The sequence below is a fragment of the Schistocerca nitens genome, chromosome 7 (assembly GCF_023898315.1).
Source record: "Schistocerca nitens isolate TAMUIC-IGC-003100 chromosome 7, iqSchNite1.1, whole genome shotgun sequence".
NCBI lineage: Eukaryota > Metazoa > Arthropoda > Insecta > Orthoptera > Acrididae > Schistocerca > Schistocerca nitens.
The window spans coordinates 568398223-568422316 of record NC_064620.1 but is presented as its reverse complement, the minus strand read 5'-3'; positions in this window follow the sequence as shown (position 1 = coordinate 568422316).

Sequence of the window (24094 nt, the reverse complement as noted above, 5' to 3'; positions counted from 1 at the left end):
ATTGTCGTGAAAGTGAACAGAAACGCAATGTGAAGTACTCAGTGGTCTGTTTCCACGACGCTGAGGGGAAAAGTGTGCCTACTTCAACGGCTGTATTTGTGTGATCTAAGGTGTGTCACCGACTACAACTGCCTATTCGGAACCAATCTTCTTTATCATGGAAAAGAGTGTCCAATATTGCACTAGCAAGAAAAGGAGAGGCACCTCATGGGAGTAATACTAACTTACGGGATGAGAACACGATGAAGCGAATATCATAGCTATAAAATACGTTAAGTCACCAGTAACAGAACAATAAATATGTAACCAATAAAAAAAGAAATTAATTTGGTCTCACTTGCTCTTTTTAAATGTGAAAGCACATTTTAAAACATTTTCTGTCGCAGAAGAAACGATTCCGATTCGTAAATTGAAATCGGTTCTATATGCATTGTTAATTGTATACAATTTCAGTGAAGAACAAAAGGTAATACAGCCCATTACCAGGCAGACAGAGACAAAAATTAAATTTTTAATGCGATACCGGATGAATTCAGAATTCTTCTCCAAAATTAAATTACATACGGCGTGCGTTTGATTAGTTTTGCCATATAACAAAAATAATTTCGTTAAGGGAGATGGCTGAATAGATGGATATATGGACACAAAAGTGTTAAAGAAATCGGCGTACTAACAACTGCTCATTGAGAGATAGCGAAGCGTTGCGCTAATGTGATAAGTTGGAAGAGAAGCGCTTGAAGTCAATGGAACGCGTACATTCGTTCAGGATTTGTGCTCTGCCAGAAAAAGAAAATCAACACCAATCGAAACTACTCTAGATGCCGGCCGAAGTGGCCGTGCGGTTCTAGGCGCTGCAGTCTGGAACCGCGGTACCGCTACGGTCGCAGGTTCGAATCCTGCCTCGGGCATGGATGTGTGTGATGTCCTTAGGTTAGTTAGGTTTAACTAGTTCTAAGTTCTAGGGGACTAATGACCTCAGGAGTCCCATAGTGCTCAGAGCCATTTGAACCAGCCTGTTCTAGATGCACTTGAGTTTTCAAGGCTGTGAATTTTTTCCTGAGACCCGTCATAACAGGTGATGAGACCCGGTGCTACTAATTGGAGCTGGAGTGAGGCAAGCAATCACCACAATCGCAGTGGACCTCTGTCTACAACATATTCCGATGAACAAGAATAGACAGTTGTCATCGGTAATTCGATCGATTCTAAAGCAAACCACTCTAAGTAGCTTTGCTGAAAGTTTACTGTTGCTTTTGGAGATATGTATAGTACAGCAAATAACGGTAATTACTTCGTATCACCGGTTTTCTGCATTTAGTGACACTGTTGTGATCTTAGTAATTCCGAAGTCTAGTCTGATGCTACTACTGTTCCCTACGTAAATATAAAACTGCTTACTGAACTGAATATTTGATTTCATTGTACGGTTGCAACCTCTCACAAAAAACGCTGTTATAAAATTAACCATTCTCGGTACTGCAGATTGTGTCCTACCAATGTATGTATTATTTTAGTTTTTTTCTACAAAGCTCTTCTCTCTTCGGTTCTATACAGTAACTCTTTATTGGTTGTCTATTCTACTACCTAATCTTCATTGTTCTCTCTATAGCTTCTGTACTCCCGTTTTCTGTATTGATTATCCTTCATTTTCATTTTGATATGAGATTACCCTTCAAAGACGTATTTCCGAAAGATACCCATTGATAGTTAAATTTAGCTTCAACGTTCATAAGAAAGATTTTTGACGATCTACATTTTATACAGTCATTGTAACTTGAACTCTTCTGCGCTTCTTATATATACAATATTCTCATAGATGAGGAAGCGGCGAGTATATATGAGAATCAGTCTACATTTAAAGTAAAATGTCCCACCGTAAGCTATGAAGTATAAAAGTACGCATATTTGCAGCCTAGGCACTATCACAGAGGTTAATACAATTAGTTGTCACAGCATGAAAAACAACTTGACGCAAAACCCAATGGCAGTCGACATACTAAGACAAAATACCATGTAAAGCGAAAGCTAAGAATATTCACAATTACGTTGTGGCCTAGGTTACACAGCAAATCTAAATAAAAAGATATGATTTGGATTCTTTGATATCACTTAACAAGTCGGCATAACCACAGTGAAACAAACCAACGAGGATCTCAAATCTTACTTAATCAAGGCGAGTCCTCAATGTCCTCATCCGACAATGTCATACAAAACGAATGGGAGTATAAGGCAATACCCTAACGACTTACCTATAGACAACAAAACATCTAAATAATAAGGCATAACAAGTGGTGTCGCGATAGTGAACGTGGGTACGGAAAAAATAGAAGATAAAAAACTGTGCGTAGACCATCATGTGATCAAAGTTGAAGTCCATAAAGCGAGTAACATCATGTAACTCCATTAACACCAAAACACGTCTCTAGTATGATGTTCCCCATACATCTAAGCTGTATGGGGAAGTAAGAACAATGCTGACATGGTGATAAACTATCTGGGGCTTAATCATACTCTTAAGATGTAGTCAAGACGTAGGGAATTCCAACAGGTGAAATGGGGAATGTGTCAATTTGGGTCTAAAAATTCAGCTGGCTAAAAGGTGCTAGCTGACAATAGATAACACCATTTCCCATTAAAAGGAAGCAATAGAATGCTTCACTGTCCTAAGCATAAAAGTAGCGTTGAAAATACTAAGAAACCGAAAACTTGCTCATTAATAAACATATGCTGCCTAGCAAGGGAGTAGACTACTATAAAGCGGACACAAAGAGATGTAGAAAATAAAATCTTCGAGCTCATATTAAAGTGACATATTGCATGCCTCAGCTAAAGAATCAGTGCGTTATAGTAAGTATGAGAAATTACATTCATACTAAGATTCTTAGACAAAATAATATAGGAGAAGAAATGTATAATGTCATAAACAATGGTCAAACATGAGGGCTAAAGTAACGTAGAGGTACATAAATATTTGCTGAACAAAAGTAATACACATCATTCAAAGAAAAGCCCCCAAAAATAACAATATGAAATATACTAAAGTAAGTCCCAGAAATGACGTACAATGACGTGCCAAAATCATCACGGGTTATTCTAGCTAAAACAGTGCCATAGTTATGACAGAGATCGCCCCACTGGAATGTGGGTCGCTAACAAACTACATATCTCATTCACAGATCCGACCCTACCACGATGAAACTCATCTGAAGTCTAGTATCGGTAAACGTGCATCGCCAAAGAAATGGTAGAAGCGTAAACAGTTGCAACTATCTAGGTATTCACAGTCATGATAATGACACCACCGCTCCCTATTATAGGTTAGATGGATATCTCTTATGACAAGCACTTCTGCAGAACAGTCCCGCTGGACTACTGGTAGGAGCACCTGACAAAGAAATTCATGAGAAGGACAAAGTGGTCTGTAGTAAAAGAACGGCATATGTTGACCAATAATTGTAAAATGCTATTCAAAAATCTATTCGACCTCAGGTCAGACTACTTCAGGACAGGAAATACGGCAGTTCTAACTGAAACCAAATGTATTGGTCCTACATATGCAGTAAGAAAACACGTAAGTTCTCCACTATTACTGAAGTCGACACATGACAATACATTATCAGATTACGGTAACACTACTGTTTGTACTGAAAACGAAACGGAAGATCAGTAAAACTTAAAAATAAGTCTTCAGATTTCGCCCTACCCCATTTAATAGGTGTTAACGCGTATCCGTATTACATCTAGATGGAGTCATCTCTATGAAAAGAATGTTACCGACCGTAATGCAAATACTACGTCACACCTCTTACAGTAAAATCGCTACGGAACTGAGTCAGTAAAAATACAATAACCATTCTACAAAAGGCTATATCATGTGACGTATCGTGATGGAATCCTATCTGTGTCAAGACGTGTACAATAATAGCGTAAGTACGATACCTGAACCTAACCAAAACACTCCAGCGAGGCCACATAGGTGAAAAGCTACTACAATCCCACTATCCATTTCGTCATATCAGCAGCTACTACAGAGCACGAATTAGTCACCATACTCTTCTATCCAAATAAACGAGTTTGTTGTATAGCGCCATAAATCACCGGATATCATGAATCCCAAACTAAAAGTACAAAGTCAAATCTGAAGTAGAAGTTCAACATGAACATCAAATCCATTCGTGCTGCACACCTACTTACCATTATACAATCGCTTCACACGAAGACGTCACAGCAACTGAGCACACCTACACTCTATGAACATGGTCAAAGGTAGTGCCATAGGTGGCACTATCTTTGACCACGTTCATAGAGTGTAGGTGTGCTCAGTTGCTGTGACGTCTTCTTTTATCTTTTAACTAGGGTTAAAAGATAAAAGAAGACAGTCAACGGTAAGGATCGATACATCATAATATCGTAGACATGTAGAATGCATACTATAAGCCAGGGCTTCACAACATACGTGCTCGCGGAGCAAGCTGTAAGCAGCAAGGTGCGAGCACGGAGCAGCGCGAGCACGCTACCCCCACTACCGGACCAGAGCGGAGAGTGGGGAAAGTCACGTGGGGCACACAACAGCTGCCGCCAGTCAATGTAAATCCGCGGCCACCCGCAGGAATATCACTCACGAATTATTACTGCGACAGATGAAACAAATAAAGGAGAATGTACACATGCCACCTAATTTTATTAGCTTAGTGTATGCCTCTACATTCGCATTAATATGTGAACTGTTACACAATAAAAGGTGTCACTGAAGTGTGGGATTCTCGGTTATCTTGTACTTTTTGCCCTTTACAATTGCGTCTATGTTCGGAGTAATTGTTCTTGCGCATTTTAGGCGCAGCGTGCAGTTTAAATTTCGATCAGACAACGCGTTTCTCAGGCGCGTCTTGTTACATTTCATTGCACAGAACAGTTATTCACAAACATACGTGGAACCGAACATTGATATTATTGTAGCCGCCAGTTTGTGCAAACGAGGAAATCTATCCTGAGGGAAGTGTCTGTAGAATTCCAAAATGTTTTTCTCGTTCTGAAATTTGTCTCTGTATTCTCTGTCACACTGCAGGTCAATAATTTCTTGCTGCAGCTCAGGACGAATCTCTTAAATATTCGCTGAATATGGAGAGAACAGATGAAAATCACTGTCTAGTGCTGTCAGATCTTGAAAGCGCTTATCAACTAAACTATGTTAATAACGTTCACAGTCTTTGTGAACATCTTGCATGGATGATAATTTAGGAAAATGAGCTAGGTTTCCTGTTTCCAGCTGACTCACCCAAAGTGTCAATTTCATTTTAAAATCTCGTATTCGATCTATGAAATGAGTAATTAGCAGATCTTTACCTTGTAGTAAAATGTTCAAAGCATTCAGATGGCTAGTTAAATCTGCTAAGAACGCGAGATCACATTCAAACGTGCGAGCGCATTTCCCCTCCCTCCCCTCCCTCCCTACTCCGCGACCTTGCACCTGCTCGCGAGCACGTGCGTGAGCAGACGCGAGTACTCGCGCTCAAAACCGGCCAGTTGTTAAGCCCTGCTATAAGCAAACGCAACGTGAGACACACTGCGGGAAGAACTAACACGCACAGATGATATCCACATCATCTCCTTTCTAGATTCGAGAATTCAATTCACAACAGCTTGTCAAAAGTTTCGAGAAAGAACTTATTCTTTGATTCCGTTTGTTCATTTAAAAGACTCCCATGTTCTTTCTCCGCATGGACATAGATTACCATATCTTCAAGAACATCCATCATCCCACCTTTATCAATGATGTGTAATACCTCTAGATTCTCATTAATACCTGCAATGTCATCGTTTGTCGTTCGCAGGTGTTCGTTTAAAGTGGAATGCTTCATGGTACGCAGAGCTGTATGCTCTCGAAATCTTTCTTCGAAAGTTCTACCGGTTTACCCAATATACATTACATCACATTAATTTTGTAGATCCCAGACCCCAAAAAAGGATCGTGCCACAAGATTGAATGAGTGAGTGCCTTGGATAATGTATTTTTGCTAGTAAAGCCAACTTCAATGTTGATTTTACGGAATGCTTGTGCTACTCTGTAGGAAATAGAAGTATAAACTCCATGCTTCAGTGCTTTTTTTTATTCATCTGTAGTCAGATGTACTGAAACATAATGCTGTGAACTGTTGTATAAGGAGGTACCTTGGCAAAACTATGAGGAAAGAGACAAGACTAAATATTTTCACCATTTCACGGCCCTGTCAGCAACTGTGTAAATATTAATTTTAATAACCAACAGCCTCAGTTGCACCGTTTACCTAGAATTTACCTGGGTTTCAGTCGGGATAACCCAGCCTTCTTCAGAATAAAAGTAACTACCGTTGGTCCAGCAGAGTTCCAGTGCAGCACTAGTGGCTGTCGCATCGTGGTAGCGAAGTGGGGCCGACGCAGTTTCAGATAAGTTTTTACAGACTGACGATAAATAATGGATTTGTAGTTTTAGTTTGACAATGTCCACTATGGACAAACGGTGGTTACTTTTATTCTGAAGAAGGTTGGGTTATCCCGACTGAAACCAAGGTAAATTCTAGGTAAATGGCGCAACTGAGGCTGTTGGTTATTAATTTTTTTTAAAAAAATGATAACTGTAACACTACACAATGTGGAAGCTGTCTCAGTCTTACGTATGTCAGTGAAAACTGGATTCTAAGATAAAACTTAAATAAAAAATTTAAATAGCGTTTAAAAACTAAAAAAATAATTTTAACTGTCCCTCTATATTTAATACAATTGTAATATTTTGATCTAAGCATCGTCGCGTTGTGAGATAACTGAGTAAATAAAAAAATAAAAAGTTAACAGCAGCTATCTTTTCTAGATCAGCATAATTTTGTTAGTTCTGGGTATGAGCCTCTTGTGTTTGGCTTCATATCCAGTCCTGCACGCCTCGCATCCACACCTCCAAATAGCTTACTTACTTATTATATAATTACTTATTATATAAAATGAGTAGACCAATTCGTCTTTAATTATCTCAATGTTGTTAAAGAACACAGTTGCCTATTTATTGCATATGATATTTTTACGTAAATAAGTACGAACTTCGTTTCACGCATTAATTTCTTTTGTGAGGCATATGTCCTGCAGTGGTTTGGTGATAGCATACTGAGCCACGCTTCGTTGAACTATGAGCGTGATTCGCTCGGTGCGCGGTATGCGGAGCGCGGGCCGTGACCCAATGCGGTGACTCGAAAGCGCAGTCGCGTGAGGGCAGGAGCCGTTGACGGTTGTGTCAATATAGAAAACATTTTGGAGTAAATTAATTTGGTCTTAGACTCAACGATGAGATATTGTTTTGATGTTTACCTATGTTGCCTACGTAGGTTATTGTATTTAAATTTCATACTTTCTCATTTTTTGATGTATTCTGGTTTTGTTTTATTTACTTAACGATCCGACAACGCGGCAGCACTAGTATCAAGATATTACTATTTACATTATACTTAAAGGGGCAATATTCATTACGTCTTTTTATTTCTTAGAGACTTAAGGTTCGATAGCGAGTACTTTCTTTGTTCCATTGACTTTTGTATATTTCAGAGTACTTTTTGGCTTATTATTCCGTCATCAGGGAACAAGTGACTAGCGCCTGAAACTGATTCTAGTTCTTAGGTAACAAACATTATAAGGAATGGTACACTCCGCTTACACAGAGCGTTGGTCATCAAACTTGTTTGTTAATGTGGAAATTACAGTTTACACAATGGACGATGTTAAGTGCAATAAATAATAAAACTACACAATACTACAGGTTAAATCGTTCTAATGCTGAATTTTGTGAGGTCGTATGATGTTAACTGAGAAAATGTTAAACCGAGCACTATTTATTTATGCTGTGCAACGAACTTGGTAAACCAAACTTTAGGTAATGGACACTATTACAGACAATAATAAAAATATAAAATCTTACAGTATTACAAGTTATATAGTTATGACGCCATTTCGAGGTTTTCTGGGTCTCTTTCTAAATTATTTTAGTTTAAGTTTTATTTTTGCTTTTTAGCTGTATATTTTACTATCAGACACGGTACAATCGATACTCCATCCCCACATTCACATAAATAGTTCGCAGGCGCCAAAAGGAAGTAGTAGTGAGCGTAGTTTGCGTCAAACAAAAAAATTCCATAATATTTCACGATCTAATAACACTGCAGAGCAACTTTCCTCCAGGCTTGATAGGGATGCAGAAGCTATGGCGCGGTCTGTATTAGATGGACTCCAGAGAAATGTTCTATAAGACATGGCAGAAACGCGCTGTCTACTGCTGCGTCTCGTTTCAACGAGACTGCACAGCAATGTTCTTCTAGGAGTGGTAGGAATACAGAGGCTACAGCTTCCACCTTATTGAATGAGACTCCAGAAGAACGTTTTTCTTTTAATTTTTAATTTAATTTTGTTTCATGCTTTTTGAACTTTATATTTTACTAGTACACACGATAATATCGACACTCAGTCCCAACATTAACACGAATACTTTGCAGACATCGGAATATAGATGGTTCAAATGGCTCTTAGCACTATGGGACTCAACTGCTGTGGTTATCAGTCCCCTATAGACTTGGCCACTGTTTCTATGTTTCGGTACAGTGTATCGATACGTGGAACTCTTTCAGTGTTTCGGAACGGCTGTGGTTCACTGTTTCGAAACAGTGGTGTTTCATTCCGCCCCTGTCTCGGATAACCGGACCAGATTCGATCTCGAGCCACACACAGAAACTGTATCGTTGTTTCAAAATAAAGCTGTTTCAGTCCACCTGTGCTTGGAACGGACTAATTGTATCGAAACAGCGATGTTTCATTCCGCTCTGTGTCGGACGAGATTCGGGCTCGGCACAGGTACTGGAACACAACATACCACTTCATGAAACACTTTCAAGTGTCGAAATCTTTTGACAAGCAATAGCATGAAGCTTAAGATATCCGAAAATAAAGCTTCGTTTCTAGCTGACTGTCCTATTCCGAAATGGAATAACATCTGCTTAGTAAACACTAACCAAACAATAAAACAACGCATACTATTCACATTCAAAATAATAAATATGTGAAAATCATTTAGTTAAATTAAACTTTTTTAATAACATACGCTTCTCTGTTCATGTGCAGTAATCATATTAAGAAACGCAAGTAAGCCTATAACATTTTGAATAAAAAAAGGCGTAGAGTGACAGTTATTAGACATATACATAAAGTTGATGTAGGTATAATTGCAAGCAATCTGTTTGACATCACTGATAGTGTAATGGTGAACGGGAAGGGCTGGGAAGCATGGTGAATTTACAGTAACGGTTCGAAACACCTTGAAACACAAAATTTTTTTCTGTTATATTTTGTTATTTATTCGAATTATTTGGCGTTATTTGTGAGTCTATAGTCACTGTGCCTATTATCCACAATGATTCCCTTTGTGTGCATGGAAATTAGCAGGATGGGTGTATTACCCATATTAACGAAATGTGGGAATCCCAGTAGCATATCCGTTGTTTCTGCAGCTTGCTGGCCGGCCGAAGTGGCCGTGCGGTTAAAGGCGCTGCAGTCTGGAACCGCAAGACCGCTACGGTCGCAGGTTCGAATCCTGCCTCGCGCATGGATGTTTGTGATGTCCTTAGGTTAGTTGGGTTTAACTAGTTCTAAGTTATAGGGGACTAATGACCTCAGCAGTTGAGTCCCATAGTGCTCAGAGCCATTTGAACCATTTTGCAGCTTGCTCCCACCTCCAGTTCCGTTCGTGGTGGTTCTTCTCTCTTCAGCTATGGCTGTCCTCAACCAATTGAAAAGTATGGAAGTCACACGACACGAAAGCAGCGCATTTGCTGCAGGAAATACGAAACTGCCAAGACACCTAAGTGATAGTTTCATACTTTCTGCGATATGATTAGCGCTCTCGCACCTCATTTGTGTTTATATGGACATACTTATACAGTAGACATTCAAGATGATTAAATGTGTAGGGATATTAGATTACAAAACACAAACTGTTTCACTGTTTCGAAACAGTGTATCGAAACATTACATTGTACTGTTTCATTTGTTTCGAAACAGCTACGTGTTTCAGTTTGCCCATCTCTAGTCCCCTAGAACTACTTAAACCTAACTAACCTAAGGACATCACACACATCCATGCCCGAGGCAGGATTCGAACCTGCGACCGTAGCAGTCGCACGGTTCCGGACTGCGCGCCTAGAACCGCGAGACCACCGCGGCCGGCGTCGGAATATAGATTAATATACAGATTAGTATATATTTACCTAACCTGTGTAGCATAACCAATAAACAGTGGTGATCTAAACCGAGTAGGAAGAAAGTTGACCACCACTGCGGTCTCTTGCAATAGGCTGCCTAAACAATTAGCAAGAATAAGGCATAAACAACAATGGCAGTGAGATTAGAGATTGGCAAAATAATGGTGTGACCATATCAAGAGGATGCCACCTGAGTACCTGCCATGGCAAGCATTACATTTTAATCAAATGGAATACATATAAGACGTTCAAATAGGAGGTGGGGACAACCGAAGTCATTAGGTTTCGGAACGACCTACCACCCACTCCTAGAAATGGCAGAAGATAAGACAAGGTGTTAGTTGCAGGACTGACATGTGTTCTGTAACAGCAGGGACATCACATGGAAGTCCCAAAAAATATTAGCAACCATTACAATACCATACGATTTTACGGATTGGACATCCACATCTTAGATAAGCAAAAGAATTTTTTCTTAAATATTTAAGAAATCTATAAAAATGTTCCAAAAACACGGCTCTGACAATTCTAACGCCGTTCTGAATGTTGAGAGACCGTGTATTTTTATTGACCCAATGTTTATAGCTGAAGGTGGGATTATATCATCGCGAACTGATTGTGTATAATCCTGTAATAAAGGAATTATTAACAGCTAATGCACCTCCCTATCATAACTGTTTCTTGGAAGATTTTATTAGCTTTTTAAGAATATTTTTAAATTATTCCGTTAAAATGTCAGTGTGGGAGCACAGTCGTGCTGCAGTATGATGAAGGTGAGACGTGCCGGTTCGCATCGCTCAATAGATCGCTACATCGCGGTAGCGGGACCGATCTCTGGTGGTTCTCCGCGTGAGGAGCTTTGACCGGCTGAAGGTTGACAGACTATGCCGGCTGCATTGGGAGAATCACTCGCGGGGCGCGAGGCTGGTTTACCTCCGCTATCTGGAGCTCATCCCCCTAAGACGGTGTTTTGGTTTGGCTGTAGTGGCGATGGAACTCCAGAAACTGCCTGTGCCGAGCGTGTGAAGATTTTGAGGTCCACTTCCCTACGAATTTATCAAACATTTTGGTGCGACTCTTCCTGAGGCTTCTCCTGCGACTTGTTTCTCCTTCCCGAAAGCTCTGCTGCGTTTACTGTTTATGGGGGTTCGCTCTGAAAGACCTGAAGTTTACCTTAATGGAAGCTCCTGCGTTTCATTACAGACGTTAGTTTTTGAAATTTGGGAAGGAGTGTGGTCTGCGTTACAGAGCAGAGCTAGTGAAGATATATTAATGAGAACTGCCAGTTTATATTGATCATATTTCTAGTGGCTTACCGAGGACCATGTTGAAGGTTGAACTGTGTTTTGTTCTTCCTTTTAACTACAGTGAAGTCTAATTTAATCAGAGTGTCTTTTCATTGTAATTATTTTAGTTAAGTCTTTGTAAACATTTCTGTACAGGATGGGCGTATGGGCAGGCGGTGGGAGTAATGGAATGGATAGGGTAATTTTTAGATGAAGGCCATTTATTAGCGAAAGCATGGTGAAAGAGGTTACATAGGCCTAGGGAGGTGAGGGTGAGCCAGAGTGTAGAGTTTAGCGAGACATAGTTCGCGAACCTAACGAAAGTGGTTTTCTGCCAAAACTAAGCCCACAGTGCCGCAGCACCGGCAGAAGCGGGAGATGTTCACTGCTACAGGGCGCGCATCCGACTCGCTGGTGAGCTAGAATACTAGAGAGCGGGCCCGGCGACGAGCGGCCGGGAATAGTCGACGTACCACGCGGCTTCCTCCGCCCTGATTGGTCGGAATCGAGAAAACTGTGAGGGCGGCATGGAATTTTCCAGAACGTTGCCTGCTAAGCGACGCCTGGGGCGGCGTTACCTCGTATGCACATGAGAGAGGCGCGTGTCCAAGGTGCCCTTCCTCGGTGCTGACTTCCTGTTACTAGACCTTGGGGCGAAAGAATTTACAGGCAGCTAACACTGCCGGCCGTGGCTTGGCCGCAATGGAAAAATGAAGTTTCCGTTTGGAAGCTGATATAATAAAGTAAAATCTCCTACTGTCTGGCTCATCCTTTACATTTCTATGGGGTTGTTCGTTGACCAGACCTGAGATTTTCTACTGTAAAATCTACTAAAACAAGAATCTACTTTTCCTTTGTACACACATCAAAAAAAATTTTGCATCACCCTGTTTCCCGGAACTCATGCAGATACACGTTGACTGCGGATATCGTATCACAGACACAGTCCCTTTGACTGTTCAGAGATGTCAATAAACCCGCCCAGAGTTGTAAACAACCACTCATGAGCAGCGCTCTATTAGGCGGAGGGGGTCCGACAGCCTACCAGCTCCAGTCATTCCACCAGGAAGGAGGTACACGGCTCGTTTTGTCTGTACTTCAACCATGCCTAGACGGTCAATACTGTAATTATGCCGAATGGACCGCTCAGGATGAGTGTCGCATATGCCTTCAACCAGACAATCGGAGACGTGTTTGGAGGCAACCCAGTCAGGCTGAACGCCTTAGATACACTGTCCAGCGAGCGCAGAAAGACGGAGATTCCCTGCTGCTATGGGGTGGCATTATGTGGGGCCAACGTAAACCACTGGTGATCACGGAAGGCACCGTAACCGTTGTGCGATACGTGAATGCCGTCCTCCGACCGATAGTACAACCATATCGGCAGCATACTGGCAAGGCATTCCTCTTCATGGACGATAATTCGCGACACCATCGTGCACATCTTGTGAGTGACTTCCTTGGGGATAACATCGCTCTATTGGAGCGGCCAGCATGTTCTCCAAACATGAACCCTATCGAACATGCCTGGGAAAGACTGAAAAGAGCTGTTTATGGACGACGTGAGCCACCAACCACTCTGAGGGATCCACGCCGAATCGCCGTTGAGCAGTGGGACAGTCTGGACCAACAGTGCATTGATGAACTTGTGGATAGTATGCCACGACGAATACAGGCATGCATGAATGCAAGAGGGCGTGCTAGTGCGTATTAGAGGTACCGGTGTGTACAGCAATTTGGACCACCACGTCTGAAGGTCTCGCTGTATGGTGGTGCAACATGCAATGTGTGGATTTCATGAGCAATAAAAAGGGCGTAAATGATGTTTATGTTGATCCCTATTCCAATTTTCTGTACGAGGTGATGCAAAACTTTTTTGTTGTTTGTAGTTGTTACGGGCAGCCTACTCAATCATATTTGACATCTGAGATTCTTTTGTTTACCTATTTGAAATAGGGGTTCTCATGTTATCAAAAGCCGCCCGCTTCGTTACTTATGGCTAGTGTCTTTCTGCTAAACATGTTTGAAGTCAGCGAGTCTGATTTTCTTTCATTTCAAAACAGTGTTTAATGACTGTTTCTGCTGCATAATTGGTACAAGTAACTGTTTGCCGATTCGTATTGTGAGCACGTAATCTTTACTGGGTTCCTTATTCCTGTATTGAGAGTGCTACCCAGTTGTTAAGTGCTTTGGTGCTTATCACCATATTGGCTGATTGAGCAGATGCCTATTTTTTATTTAAATATGGAACAATATTGTTAATATACGTTATGTATTCTGAACAACTACGTATGTTTCGTTTAGAATGAATTAAGTATGAATACTGTGTAATCTGAAACTTTTTTCATCTTGAGCATTAATTAATCGCTTTAGCTGTATATAGTCCTTTATTTTTAGATTACTAGCGGTTTTGCGGCACTAAAAGCCACATCTTCAAGGGAACTGATAACTGAAATATCAGAACTTATTGTAACTTTTTAGTTATATATTCACCTGAAGATGTCGCTTTTAGTGCCGCGCCGGCCGAAGTGGCCGTGCGGTTGTAGGCGCTGCAGTCTGGAACCGCGAGTCCGCTACGGTCGCAAGTTCGAACCCTGCCTCGGGCATGGATGTGTGTGATGTCCTTAGGTTAGTTAGGTTTAACTAGTTCTAAGTTCTAGGGGACTAATGACCGCCGGCCGCGGTGGCCGAGCGGTTCTAGGCGCTTCAGTCCGGAACCGCGCGACTGCTGCGGTCGCAGGTTCGAATCCTGCCTCGGGCATGGATGTGTGTGATGTCCTTAGGTTAGTTAGGTTTCAGTAGTTCTAAGTTCTAGGGGACTGATGACCACAGATGTTAAGTCCCATAGTGCTCAGAGCCATTTGAACCATTTGAACTAATGACCTCAGAAGTTGAGTCCCATAGTGCTCAGAGCCATTTGAACCATTTTTTTAGTGCCGCGAAACGGTTAGTACTGTAAGAATAAATGACTAAATACAGCTGAAGAGGTTTATTAATACCTAAGAGGCTTACTCATAGCTGTGGCTGCTTAACCTCAAGGTTGCATACAGAAACTTTGTTTTGTACGGCCAGTCGCCACTAGAGGCCAATGTTGGCGAATGTTCATAAGGAATCCTCCTTCAACAGCGAATAATGCACAGAGGAATTCAAAAGTTCCTTGACGTTTGTTGTGGAGGACGTCCGAAAATTGCTACTATAGGCAGAAACGTCGAAAAATGGCACAATGTGTTATTGGGTGATCAGAGAATAAACAGACACGAAACAGGTGTCGCCATAGGCGTATCAGAAGAAAGTGTTTCACATGAATGATTTACTATGATAAGGTTTTGTCGAAAATGGTGCAACATTTCTTGAATGCTGACGAAAAGCTAGAGTGCACGCGAATTTATCAGCAGTTTCCTGTCCTTAGAGAAAAACATCGACATTGTTTTGTTTATTATTGTAGATGGGACATGAGGTCGCCTCTTCATACCAGAAACAAACGAGGAACACATTAGTGGATTGTATGTAACAGCCCCGCAGCGAAAAAGGAGAGTTTTTTTCACTTTGAAGGATATAGCAATTAATTCCTAGAATGAAAAATTGTTCTTGTATTTGATTATTTGATTCATCGTGGCTTTTCCTGTCTGGTTTGAAATTATCCGAGAACATACAAATACACTATGTGATCAAAAGTATCCGGCTGAAAATGACTTACAAGTTCGTGGCGCCCACCATCGATAATGCTGGAATTCAATACGGTGTTGGCCCACCATTAGCCTTGATGACAGCTTCCACTCTCGTAGCCATACGTTCAGTCAGGTGCTGGAAGGTTTCTTTGGGATAATATAATGAAATATGTGCCGCCCTTTCTAAGGCACTGCATTGTTACTAGTGTTCTAAGGTTAGTTCAGAGCCGGCCGCGGTGGTCTAGCGGTTCTAGGCGCTCGGTCCGGAATCGCGAGACTGCTACGGTCGCAGGTTCGAATCCTGCCTCGGGCATGGATGTGTGTGATGTCCTTATTAGGTTAGTTAGGTTTAAGTAATTCTAAGTTCTAGGGGACTGATGACCACAGATGTTAAGTCCCATAGCGCTCAGAGCCATTTGAACCATTTTTTTGTTAGTTCAGAGTCTCCTGTAGTTCACGTTGAACGGGACCTGCCCCATCCACCAGCACGGCCGTGGGTGGCGAATTCAGACAGCCCAACCTGCCCGTCGGGTAGTCCCGCCTGTCGTGGGGCTGAACTGAATCCACATAATTTCTCCTGGTTCTGAACTTATTTAACCAACAGACGTGCCGCATTGCTACTGTTAATTGTTACAAATCTGCTGCAATCATTTAAGATTTTACATTGAATAAGCGACTGAAAATTTTTATAAACGTTAAGGTTTTGAGTACTAATATGGAGCTTGTCTGACTTCAGATACCTGTTAATGTTTGATAGATTACTTGTTTGTTTAAAAGATGTTTTGTTGGCAATTCCTAATCTCATTTCGTAATTAATATTTGACAAGTTGTTTAATTTCTTACTTGGTTCTAAAAGGTATTTTACTGATGTCACTAGGTCGTTGACTGTGAAGGCAGCTTTCATGCCTTCTGGCCCAGCCCTACCTCGCAATAGCGTATTAAGCTGCTTTAGGGTAATCGCACTCTGTTCATTAAGTTCACTGGTAAAATCTTTCCAGTAATGTTGTGTGCTTCTACACTCCTGGAAATGGAAAAAAGAACACATTGACACCGGTGTGTCAGACCCACCATACTTGCTCCGGACACTGCGAGAGGGCTGTACAAGCAATGATCACACGCACGGCACAGCGGACACACCAGGAACCGCGGTGTTGGCCGTCGAATGGCGCTAGCTGCGCAGCATTTGTGCACCGCCGCCGTCAGTGTCAGCCAGTTTGCCGTGGCATACGGAGCTCCATCGCAGTCTTTAACACTGGTAGCATGCCGCAACAGCGTGGACGTGAACCGTATGTGCAGTTGACGGACTTTGAGCGAGGGCGTATAGTGGGCATGCGGGAGGCCGGGTGGACGTACCGCCGAATTGCTCAACACGTGGGGCGTGCGGTCTCCACAGTACATCGATGTTGTCGCCAGTGGTCGGCGGAAGGTGCACGTGCCCGTCGACCTGGGACCGGACCGCAGCGACGCACGGATGCACGCCAAGACCGTAGGATCCTACGCAGTGCCGTAGGGGACCGCACCGCCACTTCCCAGCAAATTAGGGACACTGTTGCTCCTGGGGTATCGGCGAGGACCATTCGAAACCGTCTCCATGAAGCTGGGCTACGGTCCCGCACACCGTTAGGCCGTCTTCCGCTCACGCCCCAACATCGTGCAGCCCGCCTCCAGTGGTGTCGCGACAGGCGTGAATGGAGGGACGAATGGAGACGTGTCGTCTTCAGCGATGAGAGTCGCTTCTGCCTTGGTGCCAATGATGGTCGTATGCGTGTTTGGCGCCGTGCAGGTGAGCGCCACAATCAGGACTGCATACGACCGAGGCACACAGGGCCAACACCCGGCATCATGGTGTGGGGAGCGATCTCCTACACTGGCCGTACACCACTGGTGATCGTCGAGGGGACACTGAATAGTGCACGGTACATCCAAACCGTCATCGAACCCATCGTTCTACCATTCCTAGACCGGCAAGGGAACTTGCTGTTCCAACAGGACAACGCACGTCCGCATGTATCCCGTGCCACCCAACGTGCTCTAGAAGGTGTAAGTCAACTACCCTGGCCAGCAAGATCTCCGGATCTGTCCCCCATTGAGCATGTTTGGGACTGGATGAAGCGTCGTCTCACGCGGTCTGCACGTCCAGCACGAACGCTGGTCCAACTGAGGCGCCAGGTGGAAATGGCATGGCAAGCCGTTCCACAGGACTACATCCAGCATCTCTACGATCGTCTCCATGGGAGAATAGCAGCCTGCATTGCTGCGAAAGGTGGATATACACTGTACTAGTGCCGAAATTGTGCATGCTCTGTTGCCTGTGTCTATGTGCCTGTGGTTCTGTCAGTGTGATCATGTGATGTATCTGACCCCAGGAATGTGTCAATAAAGTTTCCCCTTCCTGGGACAATGAATTCACGGTGTTCTTATTTCAATTTCCAGGAGTGTATCTTGGGTACCTCTACCTGTCTCTCATTTTCGAACAACATAGACGAAGATTACATTTTAACCGATCACTGGGCTTTCTGCCTACCATAACTACTGGACCTCCTTAGACCCCCAGTCAGTGGAACAGAAGTGGTGATTCTGGAGCCCCAGCTAATCAGTCAGCTCAAAGAAGCAGTAGTAAGTCCCACCACACAGCTTCATCCACTTTTGGACCTGAAATATTTAATATTACGCGCTTAGCTACTGGCTGAGCCGTGGCTGGCTTATGCTATGCGCTGGATTAAACCTTCGTTGCGTTTCTATGTTTAGTCTCCCGCGGTTATCGCGATTATACTGTTATCCTCTCCTTCCGTGGATGGCAGCATTGGTGTGTATCGATATTCGCAGTTTGGACTATCTTTGACATGGTGCTTATAGTTTCTGGCTCGGCGGTGTGCGGTCGGTTGGCGTGGAGAAGCGAGGAATTCTCTGCAGGGCGTAGTTCGGCCTGGCCAGCTGGCGGTCTCTACGCGGTGGCGGAGTTTGTGGTGCTGTTCCCTTTGCTACGAGTTCCGTGGTTCACCGACCCTGGATACGAAAATTGAGTTTTGATTTAACCTACCAGCAAGTCAAGACTGTTCACATTGTGTCGATTGGAATTCGTTGTCGGCTGTAGAGATATTCCCGTGATCAAAAATGTGCTTTATAAGTTGGAAAATTCTAGCCACCCTCCGGTGGAGTTTCAGTGTATTTGTTCATTTGAATTGAAGGGCACCAGTGTAATCTTCTTGTGGTGTCACCGCTAGACACCACACTTGCTAGGTAGTAACTTAAATCGGCCGCGGTCCTGTAGTACATGTCGGACCCGCGTGTCGCCACTGTGTACTCGCAATCCTAGCGCCACCACATGGCAGGTCACAAGACACGGACTAGACCTCGCCCCAGTTGTACGGACGACATAGCTTGCGACTAGACCTACCAAGTATTCCTCTCAATTGCCGAGAGACAGATTAAATAGCCTTCAGCTAGTCCATCGCTACTACCTAGCAAGGCGCCATGTGTATCATTGCTAATTGCTTGCTACTATGCAAGAGATGTATTTCAACAAGAACAAGACTACATTAAAGTTAAGTATATTAAAATCTCTCTTCTTTTCTTTATAGTTTTCATCCAGTCTCCTGTTTCAGAATTTACGCCCGTCTGCGTTAGTTTCGCGTGCACCTAGCCACTCATTGTGTCGAGACCTTAGGGAATCGACACAACAATATTTTGGCGACGAGGATGGGATGCCGCGCCCACGTTGCAGTCTTTGTGTTATACTTGCTCTAATTTGCTTGTGTCATGGCTTCGCCGCATTCTCCAGATGTACTGTCCGAATTTTTTCGCTTGCAGAATCAGCAGACGCAGGCGTTATTGGAAGCCCTTGGACAGCTCGTCCAGGGTCAACGTGCGCTGCAAACCGATGCGGCGGCAGCCGCTTCATCGCTACCGCAGCCACACAACGCTGTCGCACCGCCATTTAGGCCCTTTGAGGCCACAACCGAAAGCTGGACTGAGTGGGCCGATCAGTTCAACTTCCACCTCACTGCTTATGGAATTCAAGGTAAAGAGCGGCAGCCGTTTTTGCTTTCTTGTGTCGGTGTGTCTACCTACCGGGTGATAGTGAAATTGTTTCCCCGACGCGACGTAGCAACTCTGACCTACGAGGAAATTTTGTCGGCTTTAGATGCCTATTTCAAAGAAACAGTTAATGTTGTTGCAAAACGGTATACGTTTTTTCGTACAAAACGTACGGCCGGTCAGACTAATAGGGAGTGGGTAGCAACTTTGCAAGGCCTTACTAGAGACTGCGCGTTTGCCTGTGAATGTGGCCTCCCATATTCAGATACTATGGTGCGTGATGCAATTGCACAGAACGTTTCAGATGTTCGCATAAGGGAACAGATTTTGAAGCTAGTTAATCCCTCCCTGCAACAAGTGATAGACATATTGGACAGGCAAGACACACTTGACTTTGCTCAGGCATCATTTGAAACTTCGCCAGCAGTGTGTCACGTTAATCGGCCCGCCGGGCCCGCTGCACGGGACGCTAAGCGGCCCTCGCGCCCGACTTCGCAGCGGCCGCCTAGCTTGCAACCACGTGCGCCGCGTAAGCAAGCAAATGCAGTGAAATCTTGCCCGCGGTGTGCAACTAGACATTCGCGTGAAAATTGCCCGTCACGCCAAGCTATTTGCTTTTACTGTCAAAAGAAAGGACATGTACAAAGTGTTTGCCAGAAAAAGTTCAGATCAGACAATCACACAACTTCCAGGCCTTTTGCTTCGCGCCGGAATCGAACCCAGGACAATCAGGCTCGTGGACCTTCGCCCATGGACATTCATGTGGTTCATTCCCACCCGTCCAGTGACACTTTAGCTAACAGTGACTGTGTTCGTCCCACCCAAAGTGTGCGTCGGCGTCGCCGGAAATCCCGTAAAGTTGCAAGTGCTTCTGGACCTGTATCAGTTCAAATTGCACGAGACAGTCGCTCTTGTCGTCAACAAGACAATAAACTTTTTGTGGACTTAGACTTTGCAGGAAAAGTGATACCATTCCAGCTCGATACCGGAGCTGCAGTTTCATTGCTCAATCACGACACGTACAAACAACTGGGCGCCCCGCCATTGCGTGCCGCAAATGTTACGTTAACTAGTTACTCAGGACAGCATATACCTGTGTTAGGACAGTGCAGCCTTCTTGCAACATACAAGGGACAGACAAAACTTGTGTCATTTTATGTTCTTCGTTCCTCTAGTGCCGTGAACTTGTTTGGTTTAGATTTGTTTCAATTGTTTAATTTGTCTATAGTAAATCAGGTCCTCTCAGTGAATCAGACTGTGCCTTCCGCCAGTGTTTCTAGTCTTTGTGAAGAATTTGCAGACATTTTTGCACCGGGCCTTGGTTGCGCTCAGAACTATGAAGCGCATTTGGAACTGAAAGACAACGCGCAACCGAAATTTTTCAGAGCGCGCAATGTTCCCCACGCATTGCGTGATGAGGTCGCAAGAACATTAGCCGCATTAGAATCTCAAGGTGTCATTGAACGTGTGCAGGCTTCTCTCTGGGCCTCACCCTTAGTCATTTTGCCAAACCCTTCCGGAAAACTGAGACTTTGTGTGGACTTCAAGGCAACTGTGAATCCGCAACTTGTGACTGCTACTTTTCCTTTGCCCCGCCCGGAAGATCTTTTTGACAAACTGTGCCCGGGAAAATATTTTTCAAAATTGGACCTAGCAGATGCGTACTTGCAAATACCTGTGGACGAAGAATCCCAGCGCGTCTTGGTGGTAAACACGCATCTTGGCTTGTATCGCTTCAAAAGACTGCCATTCGGGTGTGCATCCGCCCCTGCTTTATTTCAGCAATATTTACAAACTATTTGTGCGTCGGTCCCTACAGCTGCGAACTATCTGGACGATATTGTAATCTCAGGAAAGACAGAAGCGGAACATTTGCAAAATCTCCGAACATTATTTCAGGTATTGCGTCAGAATGGTCTTCGCTTGAGGAAGGACAAATGTGTGTTTTTTGCTCGTGACTTACCGTACCTGGGGCATGTCATAAATGCCCAAGGTGTACATCCGAGTCCAGAGCACCTTCGTGCCATTCAGGACTTGCCGTCACCGCAGAACTTAAAACAGCTACAGAGTGTGCTGGGTAAGGTAAATTATTATCATCGATGTGTGCGCAATGCTTCTTCCATTTCAGCTCCGCTTCATCGCTTACGCCGTAAAGGTGTTCCGTTCGTCTGGACGACGGAATGCGAACGCGCCTTTCGCCAGTTGAAATCGGCGTTACTTTCAAATACTTGCCTTACGCCATTCGATCCCCGAAAACCCCTTTTGTTGATGGTAGATGCCTCGGATTTCGGGATCGGTGCTGTGCTTGCGCACAAGGATGGCTCGCATGATCGCCCTATTGCCTTTGCGTCCAAATTGCTCTCATCTGCGCAAAGAAATTATTCACAAATAGAGAAAGAAGCTTTAGCTCTCGTGTTTGGTGTTACCAAGTTCCATGACTTCTTGTATGGTCGTCACTTTACAATCATCACGGACCACAAGCCTTTGACATCGCTTTTTCATCCGAACAAGCCTGTACCTCCACGTACAGCGCAGAAATTCATTCGCTGGTCACTTTTTCTCTCGCAGTACCGCTACGATATCTTGTATCGGTCCACTGCTAAGCACGGCAACGCTGATGCGTTGTCCCGTTTGCCTGTTGCTGAGGATAAAGCATTCGATTCTTCCGAACTTGCTTGCATGTTCATTGATTCGGAAGCCGATGACGTGGTCGCATCGTTTCCGATTGATTTTCGTCGTGTAGCTACAGCCACAGCTGCTGACCCTGTCCTTGCTACTGTTTTGCGTTTTGTTGCTACGCAATGGCCCTTGTCCAAGTCACGGATCGAAGATCCTTTGGTTCGCCGTTTTTTTGCTCACAAGGAGCGACTTTTTGTACGACGTGGTGTTTTGTTGTTGCGTTCCGATAATGATCAGTCTCGAGTCGTAGTCCCACGTTCGTTACAGTCCTCTGTCTTAAAGCTTCTTCACCAAGGACATTGGGGTATAGTGCGTACGAAACAGCTTGCTCGTCAGCACTGTACTTGGTTCGGAATCGATGCTGCGATTACGAATATGTGCTCCTCTTGCGTGGCGTGTGCCGAACAACAATCCGCACCGCCGCGGAAATTCTTTGCATGGCCGAAAGCCACTTCCCCTTGGCAACGATTGCACATCGATTTTGCTGGGCCGTTCTGGAATGCTCGATGGTTGGTTGTGGTCGATGCTTTCAGTAATTTTCCTTTTGTTGTCCGGATGTCTTCCACGACGTCTTCTGCCACCATCCAAGCCTTGTCTGCTATCTTTTGCATTGAAGGTCTTCCGCAGACTATTGTTTCCGACAATGGCCCACAATTCATGTCCGCAGAATTTCAGTCGTTCTGCAAGGCCAATGGTATTCAACATCTGACATCCGCGCCGTTTTCGCCTCAGTCAAACGGTGCCGCGGAACGATTGGTCCGGACTTTCAAGTCGCAGATGTTGAAGTTGAAAGAGTCGCATTCTCGGGAGGACGCTTTGTTGCTCTTTTTGTCCTCATATCGCTCTCAGCCTCGCGATGGTCGCTCGCCGGCTGAATTGCTCCATGGTCGTCCTCATCGAACTCTGATGTCTTTGCTGCATCCGCCACATCAGGTTCCTGTGCAGCGGCAGACTCCTGCTTTTGCTCCTGGCGACGTTGTCTATTATCGCAACTATCGCGGTTCACAGCGTTGGCTCGCAGGGCGCATTCTTCGCTGCCTCGGCCGCGCGATGTATTTGGTTTTGGGGGCCTCTGGTGAGGTGCGTCGGCATCTCAATCAGCTGCGCCTCTGTCGTCGCCTGGGTTCTGCCGCTCCCCGTCTGCTTTCAGCGACGGAGCCGTCCGGTCAGCGCCTTGGGGACCCATCTACTGGCTCGCCTCATCCCCAGGTGTTACCGACGATGCCTTCCATTTTGCCTCATGGCGTCGCGCCGCCGCAGCCGCCGCCGGCGCCGCCAGCAGCGGACGCTTCGCTGCAGCCGCCTCGCGCCTCCCTGGGTCACGCGCCGCCGCTTGCTTCCCGTGACCAGCCGGCCTCCGCCATGGACCTCTTGCCCGCTCCGGACCAGATGTCGTCTTCGCCCGTCGGGTGCTCCGACCACATGGAGGTCGACCCCGCGGCTCCTCTTATATCATTCCGTGCGCCAACACCTCATGTTGACGTGCACCCTGGACTAGGTTTGCAGGCGTTTCCTAGCTCCCCTCGGACCGAATGGCCGGGTGCGGGTGGCACAGCCTCGCCTGTTGTTAGGCTCCCCACCTCATCGCATACGTCAACATGGGGTCCTCCCCACGGCGGGCGGAAGCCTTATCTCACGACCGTTCGCCGATTTGCGGGGGAGGAATGTGGTGTCACCGCTAGACACCACACTTGCTAGGTAGTAACTTAAATCGGCCGCGGTCCTGTAGTACATGTCGGACCCGCGTGTCGCCACTGTGTACTCGCAATCCTAGCGCCACCACATGGCAGGTCACAAGACACGGACTAGACCTCGCCCCAGTTGTACGGACGACATAGCTTGCGACTAGACCTACCAAGTATTCCTCTCAATTGCCGAGAGACAGATTAAATAGCCTTCAGCTAGTCCATCGCTACTACCTAGCAAGGCGCCATGTGTATCATTGCTAATTGCTTGCTACTATGCAAGAGATGTATTTCAACAAGAACAAGACTACATTAAAGTTAAGTATATTAAAATCTCTCTTCTTTTCTTTATAGTTTTCATCCAGTCTCCTGTTTCAGAATTTACGCCCGTCTGCGTTAGTTTCGCGTGCACCTAGCCACTCATTGTGTCGAGACCTTAGGGAATCGACACAACACTTCTGCCTTGTGGCCGT